Here is a 17,716-nt window from a genome sequence, read left to right on the forward strand (position 1 = left end):
GATGGCCAACAGGCACATGAAAAGATGCTCAACGTCGCTCCTCATCAGGGAAATACAAATCAAAACCACACTTAGATATCACCTCACGCGAGTCAGAGTGGCCAAAATGAACAAATCAGGAGACTATAGATGCTGGCGAGGATGTGGAGAAATGGGAACCCTCTTGCACTGTTGGTGGGAATGCAAATTGGTGCAGCCACTCTGGAAAACAGTGTGGAGGTTCCTCAGAAAATTAAAAATAGACCTACCCTATGACCCAGCAATAGCACTGCTAGGAATTTACCCAAAGGATACAAGAGTGCTGATGCATAGGGACACTTGTACCCCAATGTTTATAGCAGCACTCTCAACAATAGCCAAATTATGGAAAGAGCCTAAATGTCCATCAACTGATGAATGGATAAAGAAATTGTGGTTTATATACACAATGGAGTACTACATGGCAATGAGAAAGAATGAAATATGGTCCTTTGTAGCAACGTGGATGGAACTGGAGAGTGTGATGCTAAGTGAAATAAGCCATACAGAGAAAGACAGATACCATATGGTTTCACTCTTATGTGGGTCCTGAGAAACTTAACAGAAACCCATGGGCGAGGGGAAGGAAAAAAGAAAGAGGTTAGAGTGGGAGAGAGCCAAAGCATAAGAGACTCTTAAAAACTGAGAACAAACTGAGGGTTGATGGGGGGTGGGAGGGAGGAGAGGGTGGGTGATGGGTATTGAGGAGGGCACCTTTTGGGATGAGCACTGGGTGTTGTATGGAAACCATTTTGACAATAAATTTCATATATTGAAAAAAAAAGAAATATATCACATTTTGTTTAGACCTTCATCAGTTGATTGTCATTTTGATTGTGTCCACTTTGGAACTATTATAAATAATGTTAGTATAAACATTCATACAATAATAAAAGACATTGATAACAAAGGACAACTAACAGATCACATATGTTTTGGAAAAATTACATATTAATAAATAACATTTTAGTTAAAAAAAGAAGTATAAAAATTAAGAAATGCCAGAATAGAATAATAAAACTATACGTGTCAAAATTTGGTGACCATACCTGAAAAAGTTATATAGGTATATAGGCCAAATTTATGACACTAGATAAGTTTAACAGTAAAAAAGAAATGTCAAAAAACAAAACAAAACAAAACAAAAGTTGAACATTCAAGTCATAAGTTTGGAAAAAATGCATAGAGAAAATATAAATAGGGAATAATAAGCATAAAAGAAATAATGAAATAGAGAACAGAAAAAACAACATAGAAGATTTACAAAACAAATTGTTTCCTTAAAGAAATGATTAACATAGAGCTTTGGCAAAACTGTTTGTTTAAAGACCTTTCTCCAAAGAAGACATCCAGATGGCAAACAGGCACATGAAAAGATTCTTGATATCACTCATCATCAGGGAAATGTAAATCAAAACTACAATGAGATACTACCTCACACCTGTCAGAATGGCTAAAATAAAAATGCAAGAAACAAATGTTGGTGACAATATGGAGAAAAAGGACCATTTATGCACTGTTGGTGAGAATGCAAGCTGTTGCACTCCAGAAGACAGTACGGAGGTTCTTCAGAAAGTTAAAAATAGAGCTACCCTATGATCTAGCAATTGCACTACTGAGTATTTACCCAAAAAATTGAAAACCATGAATTCAAAAGGATATATGCATCCCTATGTTTATAGCAGGATTATTTACAATAGCCAAGATATGGAAGCAGCCCAAGTGTCCACTGATTGATGAATGGACAAAGAATATGGGGCATATATATACATATACAACAGAATATTACTCAGCCATCAAAAAGAATGAAACCTTGCCTTTGGCAATGATGTAGATGGAGCTAGAGTGTATTATGCTAAGTACAATAAGTCAGTCAGAGTAAGACAAATGCCATATGATTTCATTCATATGTGGAATTTAAGAAACAAAACATATGAACATAGGGGAAGGGAAAAAACTGAGAAGGAAGCAAACCATAAAAGACTATAGAAACAAACTGGTGGTTGATGGAGGCAGGTGGGCAGGTGATGGGCTAAATGGGTGATGGTATTAAGGAGGTAATTGTTGTGATGAGCACTGGGTGTTATATGTAAGTGATGAATCACTAAATTCTACACCTGAAACCAACTTTACTGTATTTGTTAACTAACTAGAATTTAAATAAAAACTTGAAGTCAAAAAAGAGATTAAATTCCTAAGTGTGAGACTTGAAACTATAAAAATCCTAGAAGAGAACACAGGCAGTAATCTCCTTGACACTGGCTATGGCAAAATTTTTCTAGTTATGTCTACTAAGGCAAGGGAAACAAAAGCATGAAGAAACTAATGGGACTCACTCAAAATAAAAAGCTTCTGCACAACAAATGGAACAATTAACAAATCTAAAGGACAACCTACTGAATGGAGAAGATATCTGCAAATGACATATCTAAGGACTTAGTATGCACAATATATAAAGAACTTATACAACTCAACACCAAAAATTCCAAATAATACAATTAAAAAATTGGCAGAAGGGGCGCCTGGATGGCGCAGTTGGTTAAGCGTCCGACTTCAGCCAGGTCACAATCTCGCGGTCCGTGAGTTCGAGCCCCACGTCAGGCTCTGGGCTTATGGCTCAGAGCCTAGAGCCTGTTTCCGATTCTGTGTCTCCCTCTCTCTCTGCCCCTCCCCCGTTCATGCTCTATCTCTCTCTGTCCCAAAAATAAATAAACGTTGAAAAAAATAAAAATAAAAAAAAATTGGCAGAAGACATGAACAGACATTTTTCCAAAGACATACAGATGGACAAGATCATGCTTAACATCACTGATTATCAGGGAAATGCAAATCAAAACTACAGTGAGATATCACCTAACACCTGTCAGAATGGCTAAATCAAAAACACAAGAAATAACAAGTGTTGGGTGAGGATGTGGAGGAAAATAAATTTTCATGCACTGTTAGTGGGTATGCACACTCATGCAGCCACTGTGGAAAACTGTATGAACTTTACACAGAAAATTAAAAATAGAATTACCATATGATCCAGTAATTCCACTACTGGGTATTTACCCATAGAAAATGGAAATGCTAATTTGAAAAGATATATGCACCCCTATGTACATTGCAGTATTTATTTACAATAACCAAATTATGGAAGCAACCCAAGTGCCCATTAACAGATGGATGGATAAGAAGATGTAGAACACACACACACACACACAAACACACACACACACACACACACACACACACACCATGGAATATTACTCAGCCATAAAAAGAATGAGATCTTGCCATTCACAACAACATGGATTGATCTAGATGGTATAATGCTAAGTGAAATAAACCAGTCAGAGAAAGACAAATACAATATAATTTCACTCACTTGTGGAAGTTAAGAAACAAAACATATGATTAAGCAAACAAAGCAGAAGCACACCCATAAACACAGCGAAGAAACTGGTGCTTTCCAGTGGCAGGGCAAAATGGGTGAAAGGAAGTGGGAAGTACAGGCTTCTAGTAATGGAACAAAAAATCCCAAGAATGGATGGTACAGCATATTGTCAATGGTATAATAGTGTTGTATGGTGACAGATGGTATGTCCACTTGTGGTGAGCATAGCATAGCATATACAGTTGATGAATCACTATGTTATACACCTGAAAGTAATATAATATTGTATGCCAAGCAAATTTCAATTCTTGGAAAGGCAAATTAACCTCAAAATAATGTAGAATGCCATTAATTATCAAAAAATGCACATTAAAATTTCAGTGACGTACTGATACACACTCACAAGAAGGGTTAAAATGAAAAGGTATAGCAAAAACAAAACAATGATTAGAATAATAATTTACAGTCAATGAGTTTAACAAGGTCATAGAACACAACACATAGAACACTGAGAAAATTGATTGTATGCTTACATACTAACAAATGAAATGTAAAATTATTTTGCACATCCAAAAACACTGAATATTAAGTGGCAAGGAATAAATGTTTAAAAAGATATCCAAGGGGCGCCTTGGTGACTCAGTTGGTTGGGTTTTCAACTTTGGCTCAGATCATGATCTCACTGTTTGTGGGTTCAAGCCCCGCATTGGGGTCTGTGCTGGCAGCTCAGATCCTGGAACCTGCTTTGGATTCTGTGTCTTCCTCTCTCTCTGCCCGTCCCCTGCTCACACTCTGTCTGTCTCTCTCTCTAAAAAATAAACAAAACAAAACATTAAAAAGATATCCAATATCTATACATTAGAATCTTCAAGGGGTGCCTGGGTGGCTCAGTCAGTTAAGCGTCCAACTCTTGGTTTTGGCACAAGTCATGATCTCACGGGCTTGTGGGTTAGAGCCCTGCATCGGGCTCTGTGCTGACTGTGAAGAGCCTACTTGGGATTCTCTCTCTCTCCTCTCTCTCTGCCTGTCTCCTGCTTGTGCTCTCTCTCAAAATAAATAATCTTAAAAAAAGAATCTTCAAAATATCGCAAAGATAAAGAAAGTCTAATTTAAAAGCTATGCCATATTAATGGATTGGAAGATTTAATATGGTTAAGATGGTATTCTCCCCAAATTGATCTATAGATTTAATACAAACCCACTAAAATTTTCCACTGGCTTTAAAAAAATAAGTTAAAAGACCAATTCTAAAATTTATATTGAGAATGGGTGAAATAGGTGACAAGGATTAGAGAGTACACTTATTATGATGAAACAAATAAAATAAAATGATAAAAACATAGAAATAAAATTTTTATGAGAATTCTAGAACCTACAATAACTGAAAACATTTTTAAAAGGGACAAATTGAAGGACTTACCCTTATCTGATTTCAAGATTGAATGTAAAGCTACAGTAATAAAGACAGTTGTTATTGGTGACAAAAAATGGGTACACAGATAAATAAAATGAAGCACAGACAGCACAGAAATAGATCCAAACATCTTTTTATCAATGAATTTTTACAAAGTGCAAGGTGATTCAGTGGGTAAATGCAGAACTTAACAAATGGTTTTTGACAAATGAGAATTAAATGTGGGAAAAATGAGTATCTATACCATGCACAATTAACTGAAAATAGATTATAGATATAAAAGAGCTGAAAACTATAAAATTGTTAGAAGAAAATATAGAAGCAAATCTTTGTGACTTTGAGTTAGCTATGACACCAAAAGCACAGCAAAAAGATTGGATTTAATCAAAATTTAAAACTACCTTTCATCAAAAAAAACTATCAAATTAAAAAAGAAAACCTGTAGAATGGGAGAAAATATTTTCAAATTATATATCTGACAATAAACATGTATATGTAATATGTAAATTACTCTTAATAAATCAACAGTAAAAAAGACAATAATTTTTAAATCGGCAAAAAGTTTGAATAGATACTACTTCAAAGAAGACAGGTAAAATGACAGTAAGGATATGAAAGATGTTCAACACCAGTAGTCATTATGAAAATGCAAATAAAATCCACAATTAAATATCACTTCACACCTGCTGTGATGGCTATAATACAAATATAAAAAGTATATGAAATAACAAGGGTCTACAAAAATGTGATAAAATTTAAACCCTCATAATTTGCTTGTGGAAAGGTAAAATCGTGCATCCATTTTGGCAAACAGGGTGGTAGTTCCTTAACAGGTTAAACATAAAGTTACCATATGACCCAGAAATTCTACTCTTAAATATATATCCAAAAGAAATGAAAACTTATAGGGTACCTGGGTGGCTCAGTCGGTTAAGTGTCCGACTTCGGCTCAGGTCATGATCTCCTGGTTCGTGAGATGAAGCCCTGTATTGGGTTCCATGTTGACAGCCAAGAGCCTGGAGCCTGCTTCAAATTGTGTCTCCCTGTCTCTCTGCCCCTCCTCCACTCATTCTCTCTCTCTCTCTCTCTCTCTCTGTCTGTCTCAAAAATAATAAATAAACATTAAAGAAAGAAATAAAAACTTATGTCCACATACACGCTTTCATACAAAATTTCAAGCAGCATTATTCATAATAGCCAAAAGAAATGGAAATAATCCCAATGTCCATTAACTGATGAATGGATAAACGAAATGTGGCTTGTCTGTACAATGTAATATTATTCATCTGTAAAAATGTTGCTTAAAGAAAAACAACCATGTATGACAGAGCTTATAGTATTATAGCAGTAAAATATATGAAAGCAAGGGCACAAAGGCCAGGAAGAGAGAAGTGGAAGTATGCTGTTAATAAGTTTCCCATACTATAAAAGAAACAGCGTAAATTACTTGAATATGTCACTTGACTGTGATATATTAAAGATATTTAATACAAACCCTAAAGCAACCATTAAACTAACACAGCAAAGAATTATAGCTAATAATCCAAAAAAAGGATTAAAAAATGGAATGATAGGGGCGCCTGGGTGGCTCAGTCAGTTAAGCGTCCGACGTCAGCTCAGGTCATGATCTCACGGTCTGTGAGTTCATGCCCTGCGTCGGGCTCTGTGCTGACAGCTCAGAGCATCGAGCCTGCTTCGTGTTCTGTGCCCCCCTCTCTCTCTGCCCCTCTCCTGCTCACCCTCTGTCTCTTTCACTCTCAAAAATGAATAAATGTTAATAAAAATTTTAAAAAATAGAATGGTAAAAAACAATCAGAAAGAAATCAGAAAAAGAAAAGAAACAAAAATCAGATGGAACAAACAAAAAAAAATTTTTAAGATGGTATATATAAAGCCAACTATATCAATTATCACTTTAAATGTAAGTGATCTAAATATATCCATTACAATACAAAGATTGGGTAAAAAGTAAGATCCAACTGTATGCTGTTTATAAGAAACATACTTTACATATAAAAAGCTATTATGTTAAAAGTAAAAAGATAGCAACAAATACCATGAAAACTGTAACCAAAGAGAGCTGGAGTATCTTTATTAACTTCAGAAAAACTAGACTTCAGAACCAGGAATATTATCAGGAATAAAGAGAGATATTACATAATGATAAAAGTGTCAGTTCTTCAGGAAGACATAAAAATCCTAAATGTGTATGCACCTTGCAATTATATGATGCAAAAACTGATAAATCTGAAAGAAGCAATTCACAAGTATGGTTGAAGACTTCAGCACTCCTTTCTTAGTAATTTATAGAAAAATTAGGCAGAAAATGTGTAAAGAATACAGATAACCTAAACACCACAATCAATCAACTTGACCTAACTGATATCTATAGAGCACCCCATTCAAAAACAGCAGAATAGACATTCTTTCCCAGTACACTTGAAATGATCACCCAACATACACCATAATCTAAGCCATAAAACAAACCTTAGCAAATTTAAAAGGATACAAATCATACAAAAGATGTTCTTAAACTATAATGGAATTAAATTAGAGATTGATAACAAAATAACTTGAGAAATTCCTAAATATTTGTAAATTAAACAACACACTTCTAAATATCCTGTGCATCAAAAGGAAGAGGCAGGGAAATTGAAAATATTTTGAACTAAATGAAAATGAAAATAAAACATATCAAATGTTGTAAGATGCAGTTACAAACTGCTTGGAAAGAAAATTATAGCATTAAATTCTTACATTAGAAAAGAAAAAAGATCTCAAGTTGGTAACTTAAGCCTCCAAATTAAGAAATTAGAGGAGGACCTGGGTGGCTCAGTCGGTTGAGCATCTGACTTCAGTTCAGGTCATGATCTCATGGTCCATGAGTTCCAGCCCCACATCAGGCTCTGTGCTGACAGCCTGGAGCCTGCTTTGGATTCTGTGTCTCCCTCTCTCTTTCTGCCCCTCCCTCACTTACTCTCTCTCTTTCTGTCTCTCTCTCTCAAAAATAAATAAACATTAAAAAATTTAAAAAAAGAAATTAGAGAAAAAAGAGCGAAAAAGAATTGAACCTAAAGCAAGCAAAAGGAAGAATATTTGGAGGAGAAATGAATAAAATCAAAAATGGAAAAATGGTAGTAGAAATAAATGAAACCAATAGGTGGATTTTTCAAAAGTTCAAAATTGAACTTACAGACCTGAAGCAAGTCTGAAGAAGAAAAAAATGATAAAATACAGAAATTACTAACATCAGAAAGGAAAGAGATCTCTACTACTAGGCCAGACATTAAAAGGATAATAAAGAATTGCTACAGGGGGCGCCTGGGTCGCTCAGTGGGTTAGGAGTCTGACTTCGGCTCAGGTCATGATCTCAAGGCTCGTTAGTTCCAGCTGCATCAGGCTCTGTGCTGACAGCTCAGAGCCTGGAGCCTGCTTCAGATTCTGTGTCTCCCTCTCTCTCTGCCCCTCCCCTGCTCATGCACTGTCTCTTTCTCTCAAAAATAAATAAAAACATTAAAAAATTAAAAAAAAAAACAAAAAAAAGGATTGCTAACAAACAACTCTATGCCCATAATTTAAAAACTTAGATAAAATGGACCGATTCCTTAGAAGATACAAACTATCAAAAATCACTGAAGAAGAAATAGATAACCTGAATAGTCCTGTGTCTATTAAAGAAATTGAATTTACAGTTAAAAAAAAACTTACATAAAAGAAAAATCAGGCCTAAATAGTTTCACTGATGAATTCTACCAAATATTGACATAGAAATTATACCAATTCTCAACACTTACCTACAGAAAATAGAAGATTGCACACTCCCTATCTCATTTCATGAGGCCATCATTCCTCTAATACAAAAAACAAAGATATTAAAAGAAAACTACAGATCCAAATCCTTTCTTTTCTTTTCTTGCAAAATTACATAGTAAAAGTTACCATTCTTTTTTTAATATAATTTATTGTCAAGTTGTATACATACTTGTGTGTGTGTGTGTGTGTGTGTGTGTGTGTATATATATATATATATATATATATATATATATATACAATACTGTATACATACAGTGTATACAGTGTCTCTTGGTTTTGGGCGTAGATTCCCGTGATTCACCACTTATATACAACACCCATTGCTCATCCCAACAAGTGCCCTCCTCAATGACCATCACCCATTTTCCCCTCTCCCCCATCCCCCCATCAACTCTTAGTTTGTTTTCTGTATTTGGGAATCTCTTATGGTTTGCCTCCCTCCCTCTCTGTTTGTAACTAATTTTCCCCTTCAAAATCCTTTCTTTAACAAAATCTTCAATAAAACATTAACATTAAATCCAGCCATATATAGAGTGGAAAATACAATACCACCAGTAGGTTTCATCCTAGGATAGCAAGACTGGTTCAACATTTGGAAATAAATCAGTTTAATTCACCATTTTAACAGACTAAGAAAAACCATATGATCATGTCATATAGTATGTATTTTCTGGAATTGTTGCAGAAAAAATATTCAACAAAATTCAATGCCCATCACTGATAAAAACTCTCAGCAAACTAGAAATAGACAGAAACTTCCTTAATATAATAAAAAAACGTCAGTGAAACATCTACTAAATGTAATATTTAATTATATTAAGAACCAAGCAAGGATGTCCTCTCTCACCATTCCTGTTCAGTATCATACTGGAAATCCTACTGTGTAAGAAGACAAGAAAATGATATGAAGCATCCAGATTGGAAAGAAAGAAATAAAATTGCCCTTATTCACAGATAACATGATTGTTCACCCCCAAATCCCAATAAATCCATGAAAAATCTCCTAAAACTAATAATGTGTTTAGCAAGATCGCAGGTTAAAAAGTCAATATACACACTGGCAATGAACAGGTAGAATTTGATATTTTAAAAATATCATTTACAATAATGCTGTAAATAAAGCGAAATGCTTAAGTATAAATCTAACAAAAACATGTATACATTTTGCTGAAGACAACAAAATACTGATGAAAGAAATCTAAGATATAAATAGTGAGATATATTCTATATTCATGTGTTTGAAGACTCAATGTTGTTAAAATGTCAGTCCTCCCAAGTTTATGTATGGATTAATTGCAATTCCAATCAAAATTCCAACAGAATTTTTGGTAGACATAGACAAGCTGTTATTATACCAAAACTAAACAAAATCAAATAAAACAAAACCAATCCTTAATGTCATCAAAATTATCATCAGTATTTAAATTATCCAGATTGTCTCAAAAGTGTTTTTTAAACTGTTTGCTTTTTTGAATTATGATCCAAATAAAATTCATACATAGCAATTGACTTTTGCTCTTGCAATTTATATTCAAAGTCAAGACTGAAGAGGAGATGTTGAACTGTTGAGGATACAAAACAAGTTGTTTGTAGATTAGTTTCCCTCAGTTTGGATTTTGCTGATTGCATCCCTGTGGTATCACTGAATATGTTCCTCTACCTTGTGTATATCTTGTAAAGAGGTAGCTAGATCTACTCTACCCTGTGTATACCTTGTAAAGAGGTAGCTAGAATTGGAAAACTACAGCCTACAAGCAAAATCCTGGCTGCAGCCTGTTTTTGTGCTGCCCCATAAGTTAAAAATGGTTTTTGTGTGCTATGGTCTGTAAGTTTGCGTTCCCTCCTCCCAATTCATATGTTGAAATTCTGACCCCGAAGGTGATGGTGTTAATAGGTGGCGCTTTGGGGAGGTTATTATGTCATGAAGGTAGAGCCCTCATGAATGGGATTCACTTTTATAAAAGAGATCCCACAGAGCCTTCTAGCCCATTCCACTATATGAGGACATAGTGAAAAGGTGCCAGCTTTGAACCAGAAAGAGGGCCTTGGTGCTGGCGCCTAGAGCTTGGACTTCTAGTTTCCAGAACTGTGAAAAAACAAATTTCTATTGTTTGTAAGTACCCCACTCTCTGGTATTTTGTTATAGCAGTCCAAACAGGCTGAGACACATTTTTATTTTTTTTATTTTTTTTATTTTTTATTTTTTTTTTATATGAAATTTATTGACAAATTGGTTTCCATACAACACCCAGTGCTCATCCCAAAAGGTGCCCTCCTCAATACCCATCACCCACCCTCTCCTCCCTCCCACCCCCCATCAACCCTCAGTTTGTTCTCAGTTTTTAAGAGTCTCTTATGCTTTGGCTCTCTCCCACTCTAACCTGTTTTTTTTTTTCCTTCCCCTCCCCCATGGGTTCCTGTTAATTTCTCAGGGTCCACATAAGAGTGAAACCATATGGTACCTGTCTTTCTCTGTATGGCTTATTTCACTTAGCATCACACTCTCCAGTTCCATCCACGTTGCTACAAAAGGCCATATTTCATTTTTTCTCATTGCCACGTAATATTCCATTGTGTATATAAACCACAATTTCTTTATCCATTCATCAGTTGATGGACATTTAGGCTCTTTCCACAATTTGGCTATTGTTGAGAGTGCTGCTATGAACATTGGGGTACAAGTGGCCCTATGCATCAGTACTCCTGTATCCCTTGGATAAATTCCTAGCAGTGCTATTGCTGGGTCATAGGGTAGGTCTATTTTTAATTTTCTGAGGAACCTCCACACTGCTTTCCAGAGCGGCTGCACCAATTTGCATTCCCACCAACAGTGCAAGAGGGTTCCCGTTTCTCCACATCCTCGCCAGCATCTATAGTCTCCTGATTTGTTCATTTTGGCCACTCTGACTGGCGTGAGGTGATACCTGAGTGTGGTTTTGATTTGTATTTCCCTGATAAGGAGCGACGCTGAACATCTTTTCATGTGCCTGTTGGCCATCTGGATGTCTTCTTTAGAGAAGTGTCTATTCATGTTTTCTGCCCATTTCTTCACTGGGTTATTTGTTTTTCGGGTGTGGAGTTTGGTGAGCTCTTTATAGATTTTGGATACTAGCCCTTTGTCCGATATGTCATTTGCGAATATCTTTTCCCATTCCGTTGGTTGCCTTTTAGTTTTGTTGGTTGTTTCCTTTGCTGTGCAGAAGCTTTTTATCTTCATAAGGTCCCAGTAATTCACTTTTGCTTTTAATTCCCTTGCCTTTGGGGATGTGTCGAGTAAGAGATTGCTAAGGCTGAGGTCAGAGAGGTCTTTTCCTGCTTTCTCCTCTAGGGTTTTGATGGTTTCCTGTCTCACATTTAGGTCCTTTATCCATTTTGAGTTTATTTTTGTGAATGGTGTGAGAAAGTGGTCTAGTTTCAACCTTCTGCATGTTGCTGTCCAGTTCTCCCAGCACCATTTGTTAAAGAGGCTGTCTTTTTTCCATTGGATGTTCTTTCCTGCTTTGTCAAAGATGAGTTGGCCATACGTTTGTGGGTCCAGTTCTGGGGTTTCTATTCTATTCCATTGGTCTATGTGTCTGTTTTTGTGCCATGAGACACATTTTTAAAGATCTGTAGAAATCTGGGGCACCTGGGTGGCTCAGTTAGCTAAGCATACAACTCTTGATCTCAGCACAGGTCTTGATCTCAGGGTTGTAAGTTCAAACCCCAGGCTGGGCTCTATGCTGGTCATGAAGCCTACTTAAAAAAAAAGGAGCTGTAAAATTCAAAACAAAACAAAAAATACACAACAGAACCAATAGGTCTTCAAAGCCTAAAATATTTACTGTCTTTTTACAAATAATGTTTTTCAATCTCTGATTTAGAGAACTGATTCTCTGACTATTTAAAATACATTTTTTTGAAAAGTTGGAGACCAATACTTTTATCAGACAAAGTAGACTTTAAAACAAAGACTATAATGAACTACACACACACACACACACACACACACACACACACACGCACACGTAGGTTTTAGAAAGGTGAAAATTTACTAAGATATGTAGTCTGGTTCTCTAGTTCTTAGTAGTCTAGTTCTTCACTGAGAATTATCTGGTTTTGACATATTACAAGTAATGTCAAATTCAAAGTAAGAATTCACTCTAGGATCAAAATTACCTGGGACTCTTCGTACTTTGCAGCTTTCTTCAAGTCTACAATCATTTAAAAATAAAAACAAAAAAACCCAAATTTATTTCTTAAAAAATCAATTTTAAAGATGCCTGTTAGAAAATAAAGTCAAAAACTAAACAAAAAGAATATTTTAAAATTTCCAAATATTTAAATTTGATAAAGTGTCATCAGTTTAAGTTCACAATATTCATGGGATTAAAATAGGATTTGGTTGGGGAGCACCTCGGTGGCTCAGTTGGCTAAGCTTCTGACTCCTGATCTCAGCTCAGATCTCCACCTCAGTGTCATGAGATCAAGCCCTGCACTGGGCTCTGTGCTGGGTATGGCGCCTACTTAAAATAGGGTTTGGTTGGATTCAGAGTAAAAAATGGTCTGTCATCCCATCACTCAAAAGAGCATGTTACATACATGTGTGCACAAAATACATAAAGTGAGAAGTTAAAAATACTATAACAAGATACAAAGAAGAGCATTACATAAAGATAAAGGAATTAATCCAACAACAGGATATAATAACTGTAAATATGTATGCACCCAACATTGGAAAGTGTGAATACATAAAGCAAATACTAAAGGACATAAAGAGAAATGAATGGTAATAAAATAATAGTAGGGCACTTTAGTACTCTACTTAAGTCAATGGATAGATCATTCAGACAGATTTTTCAGTAAGTAACGTGCCTTTAAATGACACATTAAACCAGATGGACATAACAGATTTACATAAAACATTCCATCCCAAAACAACAGAATGCACATTCTTTTTATAAAAATATTTTTAATGTGTATTTATTTTTGACAGAGAGAGAGAGAGAGAGAGTGCAGGGGAGGGGCAGAGAGAGAGGGAGACACAGAATTTGAAGCAGACTCCAGGCTCTGAGCTGTCAGCATAGAGACAGACACGGGGCTCAAACTCACAAAACGCAAGATCATGACCTGAGCTGAAGTTGGACACTTAACTGACTGAGCCACCCAGGTGCCCCAGAATACACATTCTTTTTAAGTACACATGGAACATTCTCCAGAATATATCATATGTTAAGCAACAAAACAATTTTCATTAAATTTGAGACTGAAATTATACCATGTATCTTTTTTGACCACAATGATATGAAAGTATAAATCAATCACAAGGAAAAAAAAACTGGAAAAAACACAAACACATGGACAGTAAGCAACATATTACTAAAAAAAAAAAACAAAAAAAACAAAACCCAATAGGTCAATGAAGAAATCAAAGAAGAAACAAAAATACATAGAGACAAATGAAAGAAGAACACAAATATTTTAAGTCTTTGGGGTGGATGAAAGCAGTTCTAAGAAGAAAATAAATAGCAATACAGGTCTACCTCAAGAAACAAGAAAAACCTAAAATCAATCATCTAATTTTCCACCTTAAGGAAATAGAAAAAGAAGAACAAATAAAGCCCAAGGTGAGTAAAAGTAAAGAAATAATAAAGATCAGAGCAGAAATAAATCAAATAGATCCCCGCCCAAAAAATAGGGGAAAAAACAATGAAACCAAGAGCTGATTCTTTTTTAAAAAAATGTTTATTTATTTATTTTGAGTGTGTGTGTGTGAGAGAGAGAGAGAGCATGAATGGGTGAGAAGCAGAGAGAGAGAGGCAGAGAGAGAATCCAAAGCAGGTTCTGAGCTGTCAGCATGGAGTCTGGCAGTGCTTAGCCTCATGAACCATGAGATCATGACCTGAGCCCAAATCAAGAGTTGGATGCTTAACTGACTGAGCTACCCAGGTGTCCCACGAGCTGGCTCCTTGAAAAGGTAAATAAAATGGATAAAACCTTAGCCAAAATGATCAAGAAAAAAAAAGAGAGAAAGGACCCAAATAAATAAAATCAAAAAAGGAAGAGAATAACTAACAACTGATACCACAGAAATACAAAGGATTATAAAAGAATACTACAAAAAATTATATGCCAGTATATTGGACAACCTAGAAGAAATGGATAAATTCCTAGAAACATATAATCTTCCAAAATGGAATCAGGAAGAAATATAATTTCTGAACAGACCAATTAGTAACGACAAAATTGAATCAGTAATAAAACATTACCAAAAACTTAAAAGTCCAGGACTAGATGGATTCACAGATGAATTCTACCACACATTTAAAGAACAATTAATACTTATTTTCCTCAAATTATTCCAAAAAAAAGAGAAAGGGAAGGAAATCTCCAAACACATTCTACAAGGGCAGCAGTACTCAGATACCCAAACAAAAAACATCACAAATGGGTTTTATCCTAAGGATGCAAGGATGGTTCAAAACCTGCATATCAGTCAATGTGATACACCACATCAACAAAGCAAAGGATAAACATCATAAGGTCATCTCAGTAATAAAGAGATGTTCATGATAAAAAAAAAACTCTCAACAAAAATGGGTTTAGAGGAAAGATACGTCAACATCAGCATCATAAAGACCATATGTGAAAAACCCACAGTTAACATCATATTCAATGGTGAAAAACTGAGAGCTTTTTCTCTAAAATCAGGAACAAGACAAGGATGTTCACTCTCACCACTTTTATTCAACACATTACTAGAAATCACAGACTCAGTAATCAAACAAGAAAAAGAAATGAAGCATCGATATTGGTAAGGAAGAAGTTAAATTGTTACTATTTGCAGATGACATGACACTATACATAGAAAACCCTAAATCACACACACACACACACACACACACACACACACACACACAAATTAGAAGTAATGAAAAAAATACAGTAAAGTTGCAGGATACAAAATTGATACCCAGAAATTTCTGTGCACTAATAATGAGGTACAGGAAGGGAAATTAAGAAAACAATTCCATTTGCAATTGCACCAAACAGGACAAAATAGCTAGGAATAAAACTTAACCCAGGAGGCGAAAGGCTTACACTATGAAAAGTATAAAGTACTAATGAAAGAAACTGAGAGACACAAACAAATGGAAAGATAGTCCATGCTTATGGATTAGAAGAATTGATATTGTTAATATGTTCATACTACCCAAAACAATCTACAGATTTAATGTAATTCCTATCAAAATACCAACAATAGCTTTCACAGAAGTACAACAAATAATCCTAATATTTGTGTAGAATCACAAAGCAATCTTGAAAAAGAAGAATAAAGATGAAGGTATCATAATCCTAGATTCAAGATACACAGAAAAGCAATAGTAATCAAAACAGTATGGTACTGGTACAAAAATAGATACATATATCAATAAACAGAATAGAGAGTCCAGAAATAAAATCAGGCTTATATTTTCAATCTATGACAAAGGAGTCAAGAAAGTAGAATCAGACCTACAAATACAGAGTATTGGTGGTTGCCAGAGGGAAGGGGGAGGGGGAGGTGTACAAAATAGGTGAAGGAGAGTGGCAGATATAGGTTTCCTGTTATGGAATGAATAAGTCACGGGAATAAAAGGCACACCATAAGATATATAATCAATGACATTGCAACAGCATTGTACAGTGACAGTAGCTGCACTTGTTGTGAGTATAGCCTAGTGTATAGATTTGTTGAATCACTATATTGTATACCTGAAACAAATGTAACACTGTGTGTCAACTATACTCAAGTAAAATATTTTTTTAAATAAAATAAAATATGTCATTACATAGCTATTGTTATGATAAGGTTTTCTGAATCCTTCTGGGGCAGTTTTGATTCATATTTTCCTAAGAATCTATCCATCTCTGATACTTTTTTTAAACTTGTTTTATTTTTTATTTTTTTAAGTTTACATCCAAATTAGTTAGCATATAGTGAAACAATGATTTCAGGAGTAGATTCCTTAGTGCCCCTTACCCATTTAGCCCATTCCCCCCTTCCACAACCCCTCCTGTAACCCTCAGGTTGTTCTCCATATTTATGAGTCTCTTCTGTTTTGTCCCCCTCCCTGTTTTTATATTGTCCTTCCCTTATGTTCATTTGTTTTGTCTCTTAAAGTCCTCATATGAGTGAAGTCATATGATTTTTGTCTTTCTCTGACCGACTAATTTCACTTAGCATAATACCCTCCAGTTCCATCCACGTAGTTGCAAATGGCAAGATGTCATTCTTTTTGATTGCTGAGTAATACTCCATTGTATATATATACCACATCTTCTTTATCCATTCATCCATCGATGGACATTTGGGCTCTTTCCATACTTTGGCTATTGTTGATAGTGCTGCTATAAACATGGGGGTGCATGTGTCTCTTCAAAACAGCACACCTGTATACCATGGATAAATGCCTAGTAGTGCAATTGCTGGGTCGTAGGGTAGTTCTATTTTTAGTTTTTTTGAAAAACCTCCATACTGTTTTCCAGCCATCTCTGATATTTTTAAACTTGTTTGCATGGAAAGTACATAATACCCTCATATAAATTAAAAAAAAACTTCTTCATTATTACTCTTGGGCTTAATTTTAATCCCACTTTCATCACTAACAAAATTTCAGAGTAGTTTGGAACAAATCACTTGTTTAGTCTCTTGTTTTAGTCTTCTTCTCATAAATGGGAAGAATGATACAACTTACTTCACAGACTTTTTATGAGGATCAGATGCAATAATGTATGTGAAATTGATTTCTAAAATAGTAGAGCCCAAGCAGAGGCTAGTTGCTTTTTTAACTTGCTAGACTATTTTATAAACTCATTTCATTTATGTGGACTTTTCCTTTTAATGTTTACATGTTATCTTTGAGTGGGAAGATAGGGGATTGGATCTAGTACACAAGTGAAGGGGTTAGCCTTATATAGTAATGACATTTATCAGGAGCAAGGGCATAGAATGTGGTTACAGATGTTTATAAGTGGGTACTTGTGGTGGTGAAAGTCTGTAGATGTTCTCTTTTTATTGAAAAGTTGTCATGTGAAATTCAGGACTAGAGAGAAAATGTTGAGGAGACAGA

The sequence above is a fragment of the Felis catus genome, chromosome X (assembly GCF_018350175.1).
Source record: "Felis catus isolate Fca126 chromosome X, F.catus_Fca126_mat1.0, whole genome shotgun sequence".
NCBI lineage: Eukaryota > Metazoa > Chordata > Mammalia > Carnivora > Felidae > Felis > Felis catus.